We start from the raw sequence: 20658 nt of genomic DNA on the forward strand, positions 1-20658 counted from the left end.
AACTTATATGTGCTACTCCATGCGCCATCGTCACCACTGCAAGCACATACGCATCAGGCAACATCCAACGCTGCTGTTCTGTCAAATCAATCCAACACCCATTCGAATCCAATTTACCCATACTTTCTCTCCATACACGTTTTTCCTCTTCAGTTGCCTCTTTCTGAATCTCTTTCACACTTTCCATTGTATCCTCACACATTCCAGACTCAGCAATCCATCTTGCAGACGTAGCAACATACATTCTGCTCATCATGTCTCTAGCTGTCTGTTTAGCGGTCTCATCAGCAAAAGCATTCCCGCGACCAACATCATCCGTGATTGCTTTATGAGCACTGCACTTTACAATCGCAACTTCAGTCGGCAAGGTTAGAGATTCCAACAAGTCGTTAACTAGCTGACCATGTTGAATCTTAGTCCCATGGGACGTAATGAAACCTCTTTCTCTCCACAAACGGCCAAAACTATGGGCCACGCCAAATGCATACTGACTATCTGTAAAAACATTCACTCTCTTTCCCTTAGCTAAAACACACGCTCTTGTTAGAGCTATTAATTCTGCAGCTTGGGCAGAATTCTGACTCACTCTTGCAGTCTCCACAATCGTCTTCAAAGTCGTTACTGCGTAAGCAGCAGTCACATCGCCATTCTCCAATTTAAAACATGACCCGTCCACATACAGCGTGCCATCTGGATCTGATAATGGAGTGTCCTTCAAGTCAATACGTCCTTTTGTCTCTTCCTCCGTTCTAAAACAACAATCATGTGGCTCGGAATCACTCGACTCTTGATCAGTCGGCAACAGCGTTGCTGGATTCAATACATTACATCTTTTGATCTGAATATGACTCGCTAGTAATGTCAGCTCGTAACCAGATAGTCTCGCACTGGTAAGGTGTTGTGTCTTCGTTCGATTCATGAGTGTATCCACCGCATGAGGAACCATGACCACTAGCATGTTGTTCATCACCAAACCAGCAGATTGTCGAATGGAAGCCGCAGCTGCCGCTGTAGCTCTCAAACAACTAGGCAACGCTCTGGCTACCGGATCCAATGTTGATGAAAAATACGCACAAGGGCGTTGTTTATCACCAAACTTCTGTGTCAGAACACTCAACGCGCAACCTTCTCTCTCGTGAACGTAGAGCGTGAATGGCTTACTGTAATCAGGTGTACCCAATACAGGAGCTGAACACAATGCTTTTCGTAATTCAGTAAAACTTTCCTGACATTCATCAGACCATGGCACCGGACTCGGAACATTTTTCCCAGTCAGAACTACCAACGGTTTTGCTAAAAGAGAAAAATTTGGGATTCACTGCCTACAGTAAGAGGTAATACCTAGAAAGGCACGTACTTCTCTCTGTGTGCGTGGAACACTCATCTGCGTAATTGCTTTTATTCTCTCTGGGGTCAACTTCCTTCCCTCCTTTGACAAGAGATGACCTAGGTAGGTCACTTCTTGGCAGCAGTATTGCATTTTCGAAGGTGATACCTTGTGATTCAAATTAGACAAGTGATGCAATAACGAAACCGTAGCTGCTTTGCAAGTTTCCTTGTCATCTGCAACCACTAGAAGATCATCTACATACTGTACTAGAGCAGAACCTGGAGGAAGGACAAAGGAATCTAACTGGCTTTTTAATGCTTGACTGTAAATAGATGGGCTCTCACAATAGCCTTGTGGAGCGCGTTTAAATCTGAAACTTCGACCTCCCAGACAGAAACCAAAAATATCTCTGCTTTCCTCGGCTATCGGAATGCTGAAAAAGGCATTCTTCAAGTCGATGACTGAGAACCAAGTGGCTGTAGCAGGAATCAATGTTAACAAGGCGGTGATGTCTGGAACCACAGGAAACTGCGGGACCACAATCTTATTAACTTCTCTGAGGTCGATAACAAACCTATACACTGGAGGCTTTGTGGGATCAGTTCGTTTCAAAATCGGTAATACAGGACTGTTACAAACATTTCCTCTAGTTTCTTCAACCACACCTTTCTTAATCAAATCTTGCACAATTAATAAAAGTGCACGCTCACCTTCACTAGATATTTTGTATTGAGGAATTCTTGGAAATTTGACATTTGCTTTTAAAGTGACTACATATGGTGGAATTTCTAAAAGGCCTACATCATTAGGACCAGTCGCCCAAAGAGTATCAGGGAGTGAACGCAGCTCTGGCGGGAGTGCATCCATTGACAAGTACATCGGAGAGGTGATTCTTTTACCCAGTGTAAGCTGTACTCCTTCTGGAGAACAGTACAATGTCGCATATAGTCGTTTTAACAAGTCTAAACCAAGCAGATTTTCATTACAACCTGTCGTCAAAATCAGGGGTGCTTTCAATTGACACGGTCCAACAGAAATAGACAAAGGACCAGATATGGGGTTGTAAACAGGGGTGCCTGAAAAACCTACAGAAACATTTGTTAAGCCGGACAAAGGTGCGCCAGGGAGTTTCGCATGAATGATAGAACTTTTTGCAGCACCAGTATCCAACAGAAACGGTTCGACTACACCTGATGTTGCTACTGCGACATAAGGCCCACTCTGATCCACTGAAACTGATACTACTCCCTCTCTCTGTCCATGGCTGTCCTAGTACCCATTTTGCTGAAATCCCTCATCCACTTCACAATAGTCTTCAACAAGATATTGTTGAGATCTATTTTGCTGAGTAGACTGTCCATTTCGTTGATCAAAGTGATTGGAAGGACGATCATTCGTTTGTGGAGGCATAGCACCTCACCCTCTACCTCTAGAATTCTGCACAAAACCACCACGACCTCTCTGAGCTGCTGCTGCATTATTTTGCGCTAAGATCGGACATTCATTCTTATAGTGACCCTCTTTCTTACAGTACGCACACTGGTTCCACTGATATTGAGGTCTCGGTGAACTATAATCTGTCCTTTGATACGAACCCTGTTGCGTATTAGTCTGGTTCATGCGAGGCGGATACGCCTGTTGCAAAAGAACTTTAGTTTTTAGATCTTTCGTTTTCTTGTCTGACTTCTCTTTTTCCTCTTTATCCCTATTTTCGTAATACTGTGCAGTTGCAAGTATTTGCGCAGTTGTGGAAACAGCCCACGCACTTTCTGAATCCTTTAATTTATTGCATAATTCAGGTAACAAATTATGCACAAATTTATCGACAAACAGTCTCTGTCCTCCTTCGGTGCTCATATCCTGACCACTATGATCTACAAAAGTCTCTTCGAACCTTGTGAAAAAGTCGGAGACACTTTCGTCTTTCTTCTGCCTGCATGCAGATAACTTGTCCCAATTAACACGTAATGCAGGCATCAGAGTCTTCATTAAGTCGATTATTCTACCTGGAAGATTAGCAATTAGGGGTTCGGGTTTTGCACCACCTGTTTGCTGACCATCCGCTGCAGTGATAGCTGCCCAATCACCACCTAAGGCAACTTGATGATCCTCTCTACGAATTTTAGCCCACACTGGTTGCGGAACTACATTACCAAATAACATATCGATGTCCGCCAAGTTCATTATACAAGCCTCAACTGTCTGTGTTAATTCCTTATAGTATCCAGCAGGATTCTTACGCGGGTCTGGCAAGGCCTGCTTCACTGCTAGCACTTCGGCTCGCTTCCACGGAATGTGTATCCACACCCTTTGGAATTGCGCCGGAGCAGCTACAACACCATTTGGTGCGTCAGCTTGCACAGCTTCGCGCCAAATTGGAGGAACCTCCCTCATTGGATATTGGCGACTTAATTTCATTTTACTTTTCTCTAAATCTCTCGGTGAACGAAGTGATGGATCATTCCTATAACTTAAAATCAGTTCCATCGCTTCTTCTATGTTTTGGCCTACTATCATTCCTGCAGCAAAGTCTTTCTGAACCTTAATTAAGTCTTCTAAATTTGATTCAACATCGTCTTCTTCTATCTCCTCACGTAACAACGAGCACATCTCATCAAAGACATACCGTTGTGTTGGTTCCTTCCACTGCATAAATGTATCTAGCACATCTCTCGTACTATATCTCCTACTCTTCGAAATCCATCTGAGAGCCGTGGAATCTAAAATTCCCCATTCCTCAGTACTTGGAAGCTGACTACGTCTCTGAACAGAGTCGGAAGTAGGAGTCTTGATTAAGGTTTTATAGAAAGGAGACAGAATATTAGACACAGAATCAGTGATTCTTCGACGAACAGAAAGTGGAGTCAACACACTCGCAGATGTAGAGAACACAGTAGAGGTAGGAACAGATAACGGAACAGTAGGAGTATCGAGAAAAATAGTTTGTGGAGCAGTAGATGTAAGCGAGACAGATACAGGTATAGAAGTCGGCAACCCAGGAAGAGGAGGAGCCGTAGGAACATTTACATTAACCACAGGAGGTACGGGAACTTGATTCTGAGGGGCAGGAGCAGGAATACCAGGTTGTCCAGCAACCGGCAATTGAACATTCGGTATAAGTGGAGCCGTAGCACCTTGTGCATACGGTGGAGGTGACCGTAACAAATAAGACAGCAGAGGATCGTTTTCGGAATCCTCCAGTATCTTAGCTGTTTTCGATGGCAAGGCAGGATAGCACTTGTCAATCGCTAAATTATGCTCTCTAATGGCCACGTCTATGGCTTTCTCACACTCGTTATCTTGCAGCTGCTTAGTTGCTTGTTCTAGAGTCAACTCTTCTTTCTCTTTCTGTTCTTTCTTTAACCTTTTCATTTCTCTCTGTTTGGATTCTTTTCGCCAGTAACGGAAAGAATCAAACATTGCCGGCCGGGCTTTCTTCCTAAACAATTTCGCTTCTAAATTGTCAAGAATTTCGGGTTCAAAACTACCATGCAGTGGCCAACTAAGGACACCATCTTTCTCAGTGTATCGGACCCACACCTCATTATAAGATATAGGACCCAAACCATGTTTACAGTACAAATCATATAGGGGAGTCCCAATCGGAGGAACCAGACATGAGTCCTCCAATCGTGAGTCACTGTTGCAACCGAAACAAGACAACATACAGTTTCTCCGACTTACCATTTTTCAGTCCGGAACACAGAACAAAACAAAACACGAAACAGATATGTGCACTTGAACCAAGAACTTAGGCCTACCAAAACGAACTGATGTATCGATACCCAAACTAAACCAAATAGATTATCGTAACCAGAACAACCAGTGATAACCTTACGAAACCAAACCAAACCAAGAACTAAGAGGATTTTAACAACCCTCACGAAGTAACCAACTAGCTAGCAACCACTAAATACTTAACTGAGGCACTGAAGACGTCACCAAGGAGAAACCCGTCACTTTTCGCTGTACTAAGGACTGCACCTCGGGTCCAAGACAGGGCGACGGTCAAGGCAACGGCCCACTGCAGCCGTCCTGAACGGGAACCCTCGTGGAAGAGAACTTCGGGCCACTTTTGCGATATGCCGGGATCGATGAAGTGGGGCGCCTCCCTCAGGAATCTTCACACGAAGCCTCTCGAACTCTTCAGGCTTTTGGACCGGTACCGAATGACGTCGCCCCACGTTGGGCGCCAATTGGAGTTCTGGACTTTTTGGTTCCGTCCAGAGGTGTCAGGGAACAACACCCAAAGACCCCGGAGTTCCACCTGCCTTGGTGCGCAAATGAACAGAAACACGGGCTTCTCGATGGTGGCGTCAAAGACCAAAGGTTTATTACTGCAGGGACACAGAAGTCACAGAAACTACGCATGAGCAGTATCTAGGAGCCTGTTCAAATTGTACAAAGAGGGTTGCTCCTTATATACTAAATTTTGGCCTTCAGGCGAATTCTTCACATGTTGGTACATTCCCAAAACCTTTGTGTCCTAAACAATAAATATTTGGCGTTACACAGGAACCGTCGATAAAATCTGATACCAAACATCTACGAAGAGGGGTTCCCACTAGTTCATCACAATCCCTTGTCAATATTGCATTCAAGAGCCGGACCGCCTCATCGTAAATTTCGTTACCTCCCCCTAATAAAGATTCAGAAAGAAAGGAACGGAGCCAGGTGTGGAAGATAGGAAAGCGGGATAAGAGATGTTTGTGGGTTGTAAATGGGCAAGGCTACCGGCTTCGGCCGCCTAATCGTGATCAGGACAATGGACACGAAGACCAGTTTAGAAGGACTGGCCTCGGGCAGAGGAGGCAGCCTTTGTCGAGTCATGCAGCTACAGCGTGATCTGGTTTAAGGTGCACGTGTCATGAAAGAGGTGAATCTCCGGCTAAGGCTACGTGTCCTTAATCGAAATGAAGTGATCAGAGGTTATTGCGTATGTGAGGGCAAGAAACACAAAATGGCTGCCATGATCTAAGATGGATGCCGTGGGTAGATCAGAAAAGTGTTCATAAAAGGAGTGCTCTTGCTCGTAGCGTAGCGAAAACACCAGGATATGCTAAATGGATCATTTGCGGTTCGCCGATACCAATATTATGTATTTCCGACAATATTGAAAACACGGGTTCAAATCGTCACGGAACCTCAACCCAATGCACCCTAGTCCTCGCCTCAACAAGTCTTTTAGTGCACGAGTGCACTTGTAGCTTCTTTGTAGAAGGGGGATGTGAAGATGGCCGTAAGCACCATGCAAATGTGACCGCAAACACACTAGCTAGTCTTAGCGTGTGGGCGAGCGCCAACCCCTTGTAAGAAGGGCTCAAGCCCGGCGGCCCTCCAGAAGCAGTGATGTGCAGCCCCGCCTCACTCCCTTTACCACCGATCTCCTACGTGCCCCCTTTCCGATGCCGTCCTAAGCGCACGGGATCTGTTGACTGCATAGGATGAATCAAGCTGAACCAAGAAGCACCACCACCAAGCTTCCTAGGGGGCAACAAATGTTAATATAATGCACCAATTCTTTGAATCAGAAGAGGCTACAAGGGCACTATCCAGGCAACAATAAAAGTATGTCCCAACCTGCAACAAAGGCTTTATATATTTAAACCCTGCAATAAACTTGAAAAGTCTTGAAAAGGGGGGTCAAACAATCAACACAGGCATTGACAGAATTATTTGGCAACCAGGATCTGTAAAACAAGCTTCTAGGCAGTTAAAAATTGAATTCCCTCTTTGGTCTCCCATCCACTGGCTGCCCTACTAAATCCTGCTTCGCCCCCAGACAGTGAATTGCCAGCGTTTAACCCTCACCCGTGTTAAACCTATGCGGCTCGTTAAGCGATCCAAGGAAATGTTGCTCCCCTAAGCGCGGTGTTTGTTATTCTGGGCAGAGCCCCCACCCCCTTCTCCCGCAGCAGCACGTGAGCTCCTCGAGGCTCCGGTTGCAGATTTACTCACGGGCAATCGCCGAAGACGCTCCCACCCTCGAAAAATACCTCGTTGCTAGGCACCAAACCAGCTGCTCTCCCGGCCGCTTAACCTCTCGCCTCCGCTGCTTTTGCCTGCCGATCCCCGCAATCTCCAATAGACAAAGAGAGGCACTGCCCGGGATGCACCGTCCGAGTCTCCCGATGCCACCCGGATCCTTCCCCTGCCGCTTCGAGGTCACGAGGCACCGGGTCCTGTAATAAAAATCGAGAAAATTAGAAGCCCTGAGTGTGGGGCACACGAGGTATGCGGGGAGCGAGCCAGGGACAAAGAGGGAGCCCAGCTCTCTCCCCGAGCTTCTTAAAGGGGTACCGCTCTAGGGGGTCACCGGCCCCGGCGGCCCGCCCCCCAGGGAACACTCCCCCCTGCCACGGAAGCTGCCCAACCGCTTCCGGATCACGGGGGAGGCATCAGCCAATCGGTGGTGGAGGCGCGACGCGCGTGTCATCAACCCGCGTCACACCCCCACCACCGAGAGGCCGGAGGAGGGGGGGCGCCGCACTGCCATGTGGGCAGGAGGGCCGAGAGGCCCCCCCTTTTCAGGTCAGAAGTGGCCTCACCAAAGTCAGTCTTAGAGTGCTCTGTTCTCAAAGCTAGCCACCCCTGTTCTAGTTTTCCGTCTACTGTGGGTGGACTATCTCTACCTCCTGCCCCTCCATATGGGCCTTTTTACCCTCCCTCTGAAAGCAGTATCCACAGAAACCAGAGCTTCAAAGGTGCCCTGGATGGCCACTCCTCCCAGCTTTTCTACTGGCAGGTGTAACTGATTTCCCAGGATGCAGTTAATTGGCATCTGGAGAGATACTATGACCCTCCTCAGGGCCATTTATCCACCCCATTCTGTGGGTGCCAGAGCTACGTGGCAGGCAAAGTCATGCAACAAGGGCCTGACCCACCATGCACACCTTATGCAAAATGTTCTTTTACTAAACAAATTGAACAGGCAGGCATTTCCTCAAAAGTTCTATTTAAAATCCTAAATGAGTTGATCAATCCTCGTTCTTGCATTCAATCAACTCTTGTGTCACAAGAAATATGCGATTTTCTTGCCGACTTCTTTGAGAATAAAATACAGTAGATATACCTGAATTTTACTACCTCCATAGAAGAAGAATGATTGGAAACTATAAGGTCTATTTCTGTTCTGATAGAGGGTTATCCTTTGTTAGAAACGTTTGAACCTTTCTCTCTAGAGGATGTTCAGAGGGCTTTAGAAATGATGAAACCAAGATCCCCCCTAGATCCTTGCACTCCTAGGACTACAGCTCTACTCTCCAACCAGATTCCTCCTGCTATTCAGACACTGCCTAATTTAACGAGTAACACAGGTACTAATCCCTTAGATTGGAAATCAGCCTAAATATTATCTATTTAAAAAAGAAACTACTGCAGATCCCAATAACCTATCCAATTATCGTCTAGTATCACTATTATCCCTTCTAGGAAAACTTTTAGAAAAACTAATTAATAAACAGCTGACAGTCTATCTTGAAGAGAATCAACTTCTGAAACTGTCAAAGTCAGGGTTTAGACTCATCCATAAAACAAAGATGCCACTATTGGCCGTCACTGATTATCTATGACTCCCACTCAATGCAGGAGTTCCATCTATGTTTGTGCTGACGGATTTATTTGCAGTGTTCGATAAGGCATCTCCTTCTAGGCTTTTAAATGGATCCAAAACGTCTTGGAAAACAGAACCCAAATCATTGCACTTGGTCCTTTTATATACCGCAATTTGCGTATTGACAAGGGAGTTCCACAGAGCTCTTGTTTGCACCCCACGCTGGCTAATATCTATGAGGCCCCCCCTTGCTTAGGTTGTAGAGCCATTTGGTTTTCAAATAATATCAAATGCAGATGATATTCAGCTGATGTTTACTTTTGATACAGATCTGGCAAAAACAAAAGATTGTTTTGCTGAGGGAATCTTAGCCATTTTAAGATGGATGTCAGACAACTGCTTACAGGTAAACATTGGTAAGAACGATATTTTGTTTTCGGCAAGGCAAATACCCTCTGGTCTGAGGAGTGGTGACCTCCTCAACTGGGTGCAGTTCCGATTCCTAGACATACTGTGAAAAATCTAGGTGTAAAAATAGACCAAGCATTGCCTAAGAAAGAGCATATCTGGGCTCCCACCGGTATCTGCTTTCAGACCATGCGTCTCTAATAAACAGTGTTTCCTTGCCTTCCTATCTCTACTAGAAGAACGTTAGTCCCGGCTCTAGCAGTTAGTAGACTGGACTATGTTAATGCCTTACAGGATGCAGCAAATGAGACTCTCATGGTAAAATTACAGGTAGAGCAAAATACAGCGGCCAGGCTTGTTTTCAACCTTCTGTCCGGTACCACTCCGGCCCCATTGCTGAAAGCCTTACACTGATTACCGGTAAGGCAGAGGAGCATTTTTAAAATATGTTGCATCACCTACAATTCTTTAAGGGGTAAAAGCCCCAGATATCTTCAGCAAAACTTAAATGCTATTTACCTACCACAAATCTAAGGTGTATGGATAAAGCATTGCTGAGCATACCCCGTATCTGTTTGACTAGATGTGGTGGTAGAGCCTTTTCTTACTTTGCTACAGTCCACTGTAGCAGCCTACCTCTTTATGTCCATCCCTGTACTGACTATTACACATTCAGGAAAATAATTAAAACATGTTTATATAAATGAGTTCACTTCTGCTCGGTCTGTGGGCAGCGCCTAGATGCCTTTTGAGGTGAGTTGTGTGCTGTATTAAATTTAATTAACATAACATAACACATGTGTCAGTTGTACTGTACACCGGTATCCCTCAGTGCAGTAGCATCCCATTTGTTGTGATCTGATGGAAGTGACAATTCCCACCCTCAGGGATCAAAAGCCTACCCTCTTAGACTATCTCCCAACTAAGGGAGACTAGGGCACCTGCCCCTGAGGACTACTTACTCCTAAGGCCACATTGGTCACCCTTGTTTAGGTTCCACCAGAGGGTGGTTTCTTGGTACAGACCAGATCCCCTTGATGGTGCCCCAACTGGGTGCTTTAATTGCTCCTAGTTGCTTGGTGCCTGGGTTCACCGCCCCCCAGAAAATCTCCCCCAAATCACAGTGGGGGTTGGGAACCCTTCTCTCCACACTATTCTGGGACCTATCTGGGTCACTGTGGACCTCTCCCTCACTCTGATGGGGGTAATCTGAACCACCTTCCTGAGCATCACTCCCAGGCACCTTCTCAGACACTCAGGTACTAATCCAAAGGTCTGCCTCCTTTGCATGCCCCCTGGGCACAGTGAGCTTGTGGTCAACCAGTGGTGGTGCAACTTCGTAAAAAAGTTCCTGAGACTAGTAAGACAGTTTATGATTGTCTCAAAACCTTAGTCTGTGGTGAAATCAAACTTTATGATAAGGGCATCTTTAATGGGGTTGTAGGACATCTCTCCTGCCTCTTCTGAATTCAACATTCTATCCCTCCCAATAGCTGACATGCGCCTCCACATTTTCAGCTCAACCATATGGTAGCATTCAATATTGTCAAGATCCAACTCCATCTTTGTAGGCAAGAATCACAGGCGCACAAAATGTGAGGCGGGAATAATATTTGGAAATAGGATAAAGAAGGCTAATTTAGGAGAATTTAAAAAAATCGAATTGGTATCAAATTAAAATGGGATTTTAGTGTAACACAAAATCACAGTATGGAACTGCATAAACACAAGTACTAGATCCCACCACTGGACTCCAATGTGGGAGATCAGGTTGTTGGTTGAAGGGGGTGTGAGCCCCTCTACAGCAACAGCCACACAAACAGTAAAACAGTGAAAACACCAAACAAGAAAAATTCCACACCAATTAAGAAAAATAGAATGAAATGTAATAGATTATTTGACACCAAAACAATAAAAATCCAATCAGTAGAACCATAGATATGCAACTTCAGAGATTTAGGGTAACTATATTGCATTAAAGCGCAAAGTGGCACTTGTAGTTTTTTGGTTGTGCAAGACTGGGTGAAAGTCAAAAGTTCAGTCCAACTAAAATGGAGCATGGCTGGATACAGGGACGAGTTAATCCTGGTGAAAAAGTAACCTTCTAAAGTCCAGCACAAAGAGTTACAATGGCGGTGGATGAGGCCACGAGGAGAAGGGAGAGCAACACTGATGGCCGAGCAACACAGATAGATGTCGCAGATGGTCGTTGCTGGAGATTCATGTTGGCAGTCTATCGATGCTGTAGCCTGAAGTGCAGATCTCAAGTTGCCAGTCATCGCTTGTGGTGTAGTGCGAATAGTCTGGTTTACTAGAGCTTCACTTTGGCATACCGCATGGACGGCAAAACTTGACTTGAATAGGCCGATGGTCGTGAAGAGCCCATCCTTTGAGGATTTCTACTTTTCTTGTAGAAGTAGTGTAACGGATGCCACACCAAAGGTCCCGGACCTCAGGGGCACCTCTTGAGGATCAGGAACTCACTCAAGCAGAAGCCAGCAGGGCTCATGCAAGTCAAGGCAGGTCCAGTGCAGCTGGTCAGCTGGACAGTTGCAGAGACACCTCTGAATCGTTTTTTGTACCTGCAACTCAGGACAGGAGGTCAGTTAGCTCACCCTTGGAGTCAATTTAAGCTGGGATGGAAGGCACACATCCAGAATGTCTTCCCAGACAGCTGGGCAGGTCTCAAACAGCAGGGCAGTAGAGCAGCAGGGCAGTTCTTCTCTAGTAGCCACAGGTACAGGAGTGTAGTGAAGAGTGGGTCTGAGGGTCCTATTTCTACAACTGGTAGCTCCTTTGAAGTGGGAGAAGCTTGTGAAGTTTTCACTTTGCATAAATGTCTGGGATTTACTGCCACCCTGTCCTGGTCCCATTTGGTCTGGATGCCCAGCAGGGTAGGGTAAAGTCATTTGTGTGTGAGGTGGGCCAGTGCCTCTACGGGAGAGGTTGGTCTCGCAATAGTGAAAAACGAATTTGAGGGTTCTTCACTACCAGGACCTGTAAAACTTAAAAGTATATATCCAGCCTTTGAAATACAATGCACCCCACCCTAAGGGCTGCATGGAGCCTTCAGTAGGGGTGACTCATATGTAATGAAAATGAAAGTTTAAAAATACACACACAGGCTGCAACGGCAGGCCTGAGACATGTTTAAAAACACTACGTAAGTGGCTGGCAGAATAAATGCTGCAAGACCACTAGTAGCATTTAATTTACAGGCCCTGAGCACTTGTAGTACCACTTTACTATAGACTAACAAGTAAATTAAATGTGCTAATCAGGTGTAAGACAGTTTTACCATGTTTCAAGGAGAGAGCACAAGCGCTTTAGAACTGGTTAGCAGTGGTAAAGTGAGCCGGGTCCTAAGAGTCCACAAACCCCGGTTCAGAAAACCGGAGGGGTGAAGGAAAACAGTTTGTGGGTGACCCTGCAGAGAGTCCAACACATAACATGACGATTCACCGTTTTCTTTAAACATTTCAATTGCTGGTTTGGTGAGTAGCTCAATATTTGATATAATTCTAGCGCCAGGATACCATTTTGGTCACAGAGCGCTCTATTAAGAATGTCTTTACATTACATTTGCTATAATTCATGCGGAGCAACTTGTAAAATATCAGTACCAAAATCTTGGTAAAAGCAGCTAATTGAACAATACTTCTAAATAGAAACTGGTACCTACAACTAGATTGATTTTAAGGTTAGTTTTAGGTGGTTACAGCTGTTCAAACACCCAACATGACTAAGTGACGTGTTAAACTTTCACAAATCTATAAGATCCCTAATGTGGCAACAGTCCAATATAAACTCTGGGGATAGCAGGAGTCAAAGAATAGAGTCAGATGTGGGGTTAAAACCTCGCACGAGGCTATTGAAAGCACTTTCACAGACCAATATTTGCCAATATGACAGTAGTATCTTTCTGATTAATTCAGAGTAGGATTGCCTTGTTACGAGAAGCCTAGTGTAGGTTCCTGGCACACGGGTGAGGCGTAGAGATGTGTCTGGGTTTAAAGCTATTGTTTAAATCTTTTTCTTTCCTTCTAGTCAAATACTGTTTTCTACTTCCTCCAAGGTGTAAATACAAAACCTTTCTTTGTCAGATTGTGACACATGTTTAAGACAAATAAAACCCTCAGGTGCTGTTATTCAAGGGCCTTAAGGTATGAGAAGCTCTATAGTTGTTCCATAACTGATGCAATGTCTCTATCTAAACCCACACAGGAACACATGGTTTACACTTTTTAGAGTAATTTTCGAAGTTCAATTACTTTTGTGGAAATGTTTTAGGTTATGTCATGTTATCTTATGGCATTGTTTGTTGTGTTAATGTGTACCACGATATTCTATTAGTTAAAATCACATTTTATAAATGAAAATGAACATCAATTTATCATGGGTTTGGTTGAAACAAAAACATTCTCTCTTCTTCTAAGTTAAAACCCAGCCTCAGGAGATCTTCAGTCAGTTACAATGCTGTTAAGAACCTAAAAATAGTGAACGTTTTATATCAATATTATTTCAAACTGGGAATACCAAAAGAAATTAATCAACAGACATTATGTTGAATCCATTTGAAGATAACGAATGGAAAAGAATTGTCAATAATTCTGAAATTGTTTAGCTACTCCATCCTTGGTTAAATATCAAAACGGAATGACCGTTTTATATGAACATTATTTGAACCTAGAAATACCAAAGGAAATAGATTCAAATATATTTCAATACATTGGCCCTGATAAAGCGACCTTGAAGTCTAGAAACACGTGCTGGCTAACTTTTCAAGTTGAGGAAACGGCAGGATGAGGGAAAAAACTAGCAGAAAATGGCAAAACAGAGGGAAGAAAAACAAGTGAGTAGAAGGCAAAACAGAGGGCAGAAAAACAGCCAGAAAAGGCAAAGCAGAGTGCAGGAAAATTAACAGAATAGGTAAAACAGAGCCTAAGAGGGCAAAAGAGAGGGCAGGAAAACTTGCAGGAAAAAGCAAAAGAGGGGGCAGAAAAGGAAAAACATAGAGCAGAAAAACAAGCAGAGAAAGGCAAAACACTGGGCAGAAAAACGGACAGTCAAGGGCAAAACAGAGAGCAGCAAAATGAGTAGAAAAGGCAAAACAGAGCAAGAAAAAGGCAGAGTAGCCACAAACAAAGGGCAGCAGGTAGACAGGAAGCAGAGGTAGTGGACTGCGGGCAAGCTGGACAGTAAAAACAGTCGCAGGGGGAGCTGGCAAGAGGATGTTCAGTATGAGAATAAAAGATTTGAACAGAAGCCTGTCTTGCACCATCGCTCTGTCTTTAGATCTTAAAACAAGTCTGATTTTATATTTGACTTTTGCTTGCGGCTAGGGGAAATCTGCAGCTCATTTTTAGGTCATTTTTGTCTGATTACAAGAGATGCCATGTTCCCCTGTCTACTAGTAGTTGTTATACTTCACATACATGGTAGGTAAGACAACCATGCAAAATAAAGATGGATTTAGGCCCAGATCTCCGTACTTGGGGTGAGTGTTTGACATTGTTTAGCATTCCATCCATCAATTGTTCTTTTTGCATTTGTCACTCCAAATGGGAAGTGGATGCCCAGACATGAGTTCTATGCTCGCCATGCCCATAGATTCAAGCTATCCTGACTGTTGAGGGGTGATACTGCAAAACGGTCACAGGATGCTCATTTCCCGTCCAGGAAGGACCTTGCTTGACAGTTTAGGCTTTACTGTTCCCATAGTGAGCAGAGTGAAGACTGATTGGCATATGGTTAGGTCAAAACTGGGCTGGTGTGGTGATAAAAAAAAGGTTGGATTTAGTCTCAGATCTCTGTAACAAAGGTGAGTGTTTGACATTGTTCAGCATTCCTTCCATCAATTGTTCTTTTTGAATTTTCTGTCATCCCCCAATTGCGATGGGAATGCCAAGACATGGGTCCAGTGTTCACCGTGCAACTGGGTTCGAGCTTTCCTTGCTTCTGAGGGATGAAATTGATTATATATATATATATTAATCTTTTGTGTTAGCACGATGTCTCTATATTTACATGCATATTATAAAACACACTAATTAGCTATGTCAATGCAGGAACTTCCTTAAGTCTCCTGCCTTACATTTCTTTCGTACGAACACCATGAACCAAAACAGATTTTGTATATACATGAATTTGACTCAAAGGGTGGTCATGTGCCACCCCCTTTTCCAGTACCCGAGTAAGCCCTGTTAGTTGAGTTATACAGACAGCTGAATACATACTATTCTTTCTTGTTCTGAGACCCAAGGTCGCATCTGGTTTCAGAGGTGATAAGCGCATTCCTAGAGGCGCCGTACTCGTGCTCCCAGGCACCGAGGCGAAAGGGAGTCACCCCTCCTGACCCTCCCCAAAAATAGCAGAAGCAGACTTCTAAATGAGCTTTGTGTGCCCTATACGGTCTTTCCTTTAAACCACTGTGCCTACCAGTAATTTTCCATGTAGGGTGATCTCATGTAACGCAATTAAAATATATATGCCATGGATTGGGTATGAATCGGCAGTCTTCTCCACGCACTGGCTGGGTGACGTCGGAGGGGCTCCTCTATAGAGTATTGGTTGTCTAATAAACAATTGACTTTTTCTTCACTGCTGACTTATTGATTATTTGGTAAAACGATAAGTGGGGGCTGCTAGTAGGTATAGCTCCTTAGATTATTTTTGTAATACGTCAGTTGGCGACTCTGCTGGTACTCCGCATTTGGGGTCGTCCTCCCGTAATACAGGTAAGAAAGGAAAAACTAAGGGGTACTCTGGTCGAGGGGGTGGACTGACTAACGATTCAGGCTGAACTCTGCTCTCACAATTAGAGAGACCCAGCTGCTAGTGACCCCTCGCCGGAGTCCTATGGGCGTAACCCAGGAGCTGACCGTGTTGTTCTTCAGGAGTGAGCAGTGGAGAACATGCAATAATACCTGTGTGCACCAGGTGAGTGTATTGATGTGGTATTTTTTGGATTATGCTGTTGAGCGGTGTTTTTGAAACAGTTAACTGTATTTGGCTGGTGGTCGACGTGCCACGGAGAACTTTGGAGGTCTGACGGGGTGACATTGAGGCTGCACGGGCAGAGGCTCCACGGACTTGTTTGGTGAATAATAGAGGTTTTCGATCAGACGCCTTGGTGTAGCACGTGTGGTGCCCACCCGGCCGGACTGTTCTCGTAAAGGCCCATGGTTGCAACTGGGTAGCCTTTTGGACACATCTAAAGCGGCGCTAAGGCAGTAGGCTCAGTCAAAATAGTCCTGAAGGTGAACCAAGGAGTCTACGGGATGGTCTGTAGGCCGGTCTGCGGTTAATTCCTGTCTGATGGCCTCTTGGTAGTCTTTGGACTGTCTGTTTTTGGTATCTGTTGGTCTGGTAGTTGGAAATATACGAGTTCTCCGCGAACGGGAGTCGAAGGGCTCCATTCTTTGGTTGTTTGGTTCTGGAAAAGACATGTCAATATAAAATATTGTATGTTTCGTTTGTTTTTTTGTGTGACAGATCCTGCTTGAGGAGAGATTGAAAATAAGTGAACATGGCCATGTTTGAAAACGCGTGAGAAGGGTGTATTGTCAATAAATGTCAAGTCAAGTCAAGTCAAAAAATTTGTATAGCGCACTACATACCCAGAGGGTTTCAAGGCGCTTAGGAAGGGGAGGAGGATTATTTGTCAAATATCCACGTTTTAAGCTGCTTTCTGAATGCTAGGTGGTTCTGGGTGAGGCGAAGGTAAGCGGGGAGTGAGTTCCAAGTCTTAGCAGCCAGGTATGAAAAGGATCTGCCTCCCATGGTGGTCTTGTTGATGCGAGGTACAGCGGCGAGGGCTTGGCCGGAAGAACGTAGTTGGCGGGGGGGGGTGTAGAAGGACAGTCGAGAGTTGAGGCAATCTGGTCCGATGTCGTGGAGTGATTTGTGTGCGTGGGTAAGCAGTCGGAAAGTGATTCTCTTATTGACGGGTAGCCAGTGGAGGTCTTTAAGGTGACCAGAGATGTGTTCGTTGCGTGGGATGTCTAATATGAGCCTGGCTGAGGCGTTTTGGATTCGTTGGAGTTTCTTCTGGAGTTTAGCGGTGGTACCTGCGTAGAGGGTGTTTCCGTAGTCCAGTCGGCTCGTGACCAGAGCGTGGGTGACTGTTTTCCTTGTTTCGGAGGGGATCCAGCGAAATGTTTTTCTGAGCATGCGAAGAATGTTGAAGCAGGAGGAGGATACGGCGCTGACTTGTCTGTTCATTGAGAGTGAAGAGTCCAGGATGACGCCAAGGTTCCGTGCGTGGTCTGTCGGGATGGGTGCTTTTCCGAGGGCTTCCGGCCACCAGGAGTCGTCCCAAGCAGAGGGGGATGTACCTAAGATGAGGACTTCTGTTTTGTCTGAGTTCAGTTTCAGACGGCTTTGTTTCATCCATTCGGCAACTTCTTTCATTCCTTCGTGTAGGTTAGTTTTGGCGGTGCTGGGGTCATTGGTGAGAGAAAGGATCAGTTGAGTGTCGTCCGCGTAAGAGATGATGTTGAGGTTGTGTTGGCGTGCGATGGCCGCGAGGGGGTTCATGTATACGTTGAAGAGGGTGGGACTGAGTGAGGATCCTTGGGGTACGCCGCAGATGACTTCAGAGGCCTCGGACTTGAATGGAGGAAGGCGGACTCTCTGGGTTCTTCCGGTGAGGAACGAGGTGATCCATTCAAGTGCTTTTCCTTGAATTCCGATGTTATTGAGGCGTTGTAGAAGGGTGCTGTGGCAGACTGTATCGAATGCTGCAGAGAGGTCGAGGAGGATGAGGGCGACTGTGTCTCCATTGTCCAGTAGAGTTCGAATGTCGTCTGTTGCTGCGATGAGGGCGGTCTCAGTGCTGTGTTTTGCTCGGAAGCCAGATTGTGAGGGGTCGAGGGATTTGTTGGCTTCGAGGAAGGCGGCGAGCTGGTTGTTGACGGCTTTCTCGATGACTTTGGCCGGGAATGGAAGAAGCGAGATGGGGCGGTAATTTTTGAGTTCGGTGGGGTCCGCTGTTGGTTTTTTCAGAAGGGCGGTGAGTTCAGCGTGTTTCCAGTCTTCTGGGAAGGTAGCGGAGTTGAAGGAGCAGTTGATGACGTCTCGGAGGTGCGGTGCTATGACGGAGTCTGCTTTGTTGAAGATGTAGTGAGGGCATGGGTCTGTGGGTGATCCTGAGTGGATGGAATTCATCAGGCGGATGGTGTCCTCAGTGGAGATTGGGTTCCAGGCGTTAAGGGTGTTCACGGGGGGAAGATGGTCAGCAGATGGTGGGGTGGGATGGTTTCCGGGTTGGTTGTCAAAGCTGTTGTGGATGTCTGCAATCTTGTTGTGGAAAAAAGAGGCTAGGGAGTCGCAGAGGGTTTGAGAGGGGGTGATGTCGTTGGAGTTGGCCGAGGGATTGGAAAATTCCTTGACGATGTTGAAAAGTTCCTTGCTGTTGTGGGCGTTGTTGTCAAGTCGATCCTTGAATGCTGTTTTCTTGGCTTTTCGGATCAGTTGGTGGTGAGTGCGGGTGGCGCTTTTGAAGGCGTCCTTGGTGCTGGTGGTTGGGTCTTTTTTCCAGGCCTTTTCGAGGGAACGGCAGAGTTTCTTGGACTTCTTGAGATCATCGTTGAACCATGAGGCCTTCTTGCTGCCAGGTTTACTTTGACGTGTTTTCAGAGGAGCTAAGGTGTCGGCGGTGTTGGATAGCCATAGGGTGAGGTTGGCGGCGGCTTCGTTAGCGTTAGAAGAGAGGGCTGGGGAGTTTCGAAGGAGCGATGCGGAGATTTGGTCCGTGGTGATTTTGTTCCAGTTTCGTTGCAGGGTAGGTTGGAGGTGGATGTTGGGTTTTGGTTTGTTGTAGGTGAAGTGAACGCAGCTGTGGTCAGTCCAGAGGAGATCCGTAGTGTGGCTGAAGGAGACATGATTGCTGGATGTAAAGATGGGGTCGAGTGTGTGACCTGCGCTGTGGGTGGGGGAAGTGACTAGTTGTTTAAGTCCGAGGTTGGCGAGGTTGTCCAAGAGGGTGGTGGTGTTGCGGTCGTAGCTCTTTTCAAGGTGAAAGTTGAGGTCTCCCAAAAGGATGTAGTCTTTGGAGGGGAGCGCGTGTGGGGTGATGAAGTCCGTGATGTCTTCACTGAATTTTGCGCGGGGTCCTGGTGGTCTGTAGAGGAGGGTGCCTCTGAGTGTGGTTTTGGGGTCGATGTGGATCTGGAAGTGGAGGTGTTCGGAGTTGGCGAGGTTGGCGTCAGAGCTGGTTGAGATGCGGATTGATTTCTTATGGACGATAGCGATTCCTCCTCCTGTGTGGCTGGTACGGTCTTTGCGAGTGATCTTATAGTCTTCAGGGATGGCAATGGTGATGTCTGGTGCGGAGGAAGCATTCATCCATGTTTCCGTAAGGAAGGCGATGTCCGGAGAAATGGTGTCTAGTAGGTTCCATAGGTCAATGGCATGCCTGTGGACTGATCGGGTGTTGAGAAGGATGCATTGAAGGTGATTGGGGTCGGGGATCTGTGCTGTGGGCGTAGCGGAGATGTTGACAGTGCCGACGAATTTGCAGGAGTAGCAAGAGAAAGGTCCATGGGTGTGACCAGGAGCGGCTTGGACGCAGTTGGGGGCGCGACCGGGGTTAAGGGCTAGGAGGGTGGCGGCATCATGGGTAATACGGGGGGGCTGGGCAGCGCGAGGGGCAGGGGGTCTGGCGCTGGGCGCGGTCCAGGCGCGGGCGGGCGTAGACGGGCTTACCTTTGGCGCACCTTCGGCGAGGCCGAAGCGCGTGGACGCTGCGCGTTGGGTCATTGGTCATAAATGGAGAGAGGGGGGGGGGCGGAGCATGGGAGGGGCAGCAGGGAGGCGGTAGCGAGGAGGGTAGGTGGGCCAGGGGAATGAACAACAGGGAAATGGAGGGCGGGATAGAAAGTCAAGAAACGGGGGGGCAGGAGGATTAAGGGTCCGAGCAACAGCAGGGAAGTATTATCAAAGTAGTACAGATAGCTTACAAATTAAGCATTCAGAGACCCAGCGCACAATGTATAATAGTCAAATGCAGCAATTACAGACAACAGCAAACTCGCGCTATTAAGGGTGATTGCAGCGCGATGCTAGGCGCTATAATCTGGTGAGGAGCGCTAAATAGGCTGAAATGCACACGATACCAGACACCAGCGTGGTCGAGTCAATGGCCAGTGAGGGAGCGTGGGGGGAGCGGCCGCTTCGGATCAGATCCGGACGGTCACAGCTGTAGAGAGGAGGAGGTGATCTCTCTGTTTGTGGGTGGGAGGGGCAGCAGGGAGGCGGTAGCGAGGAGGGTAGGTGGGCCAGGGGAATGAACAACAGGGAAATGGAGGGCGGGATAGAAAGTCAAGAAACGGGGGGGCAGGAGGATTAAGGGTCCGAGCAACAGCAG

This window comes from Lissotriton vulgaris, chromosome 2_2, assembly GCF_964263255.1.
Source record: "Lissotriton vulgaris chromosome 2_2, aLisVul1.2, whole genome shotgun sequence".
Lineage (NCBI taxonomy): Eukaryota > Metazoa > Chordata > Amphibia > Caudata > Salamandridae > Lissotriton > Lissotriton vulgaris.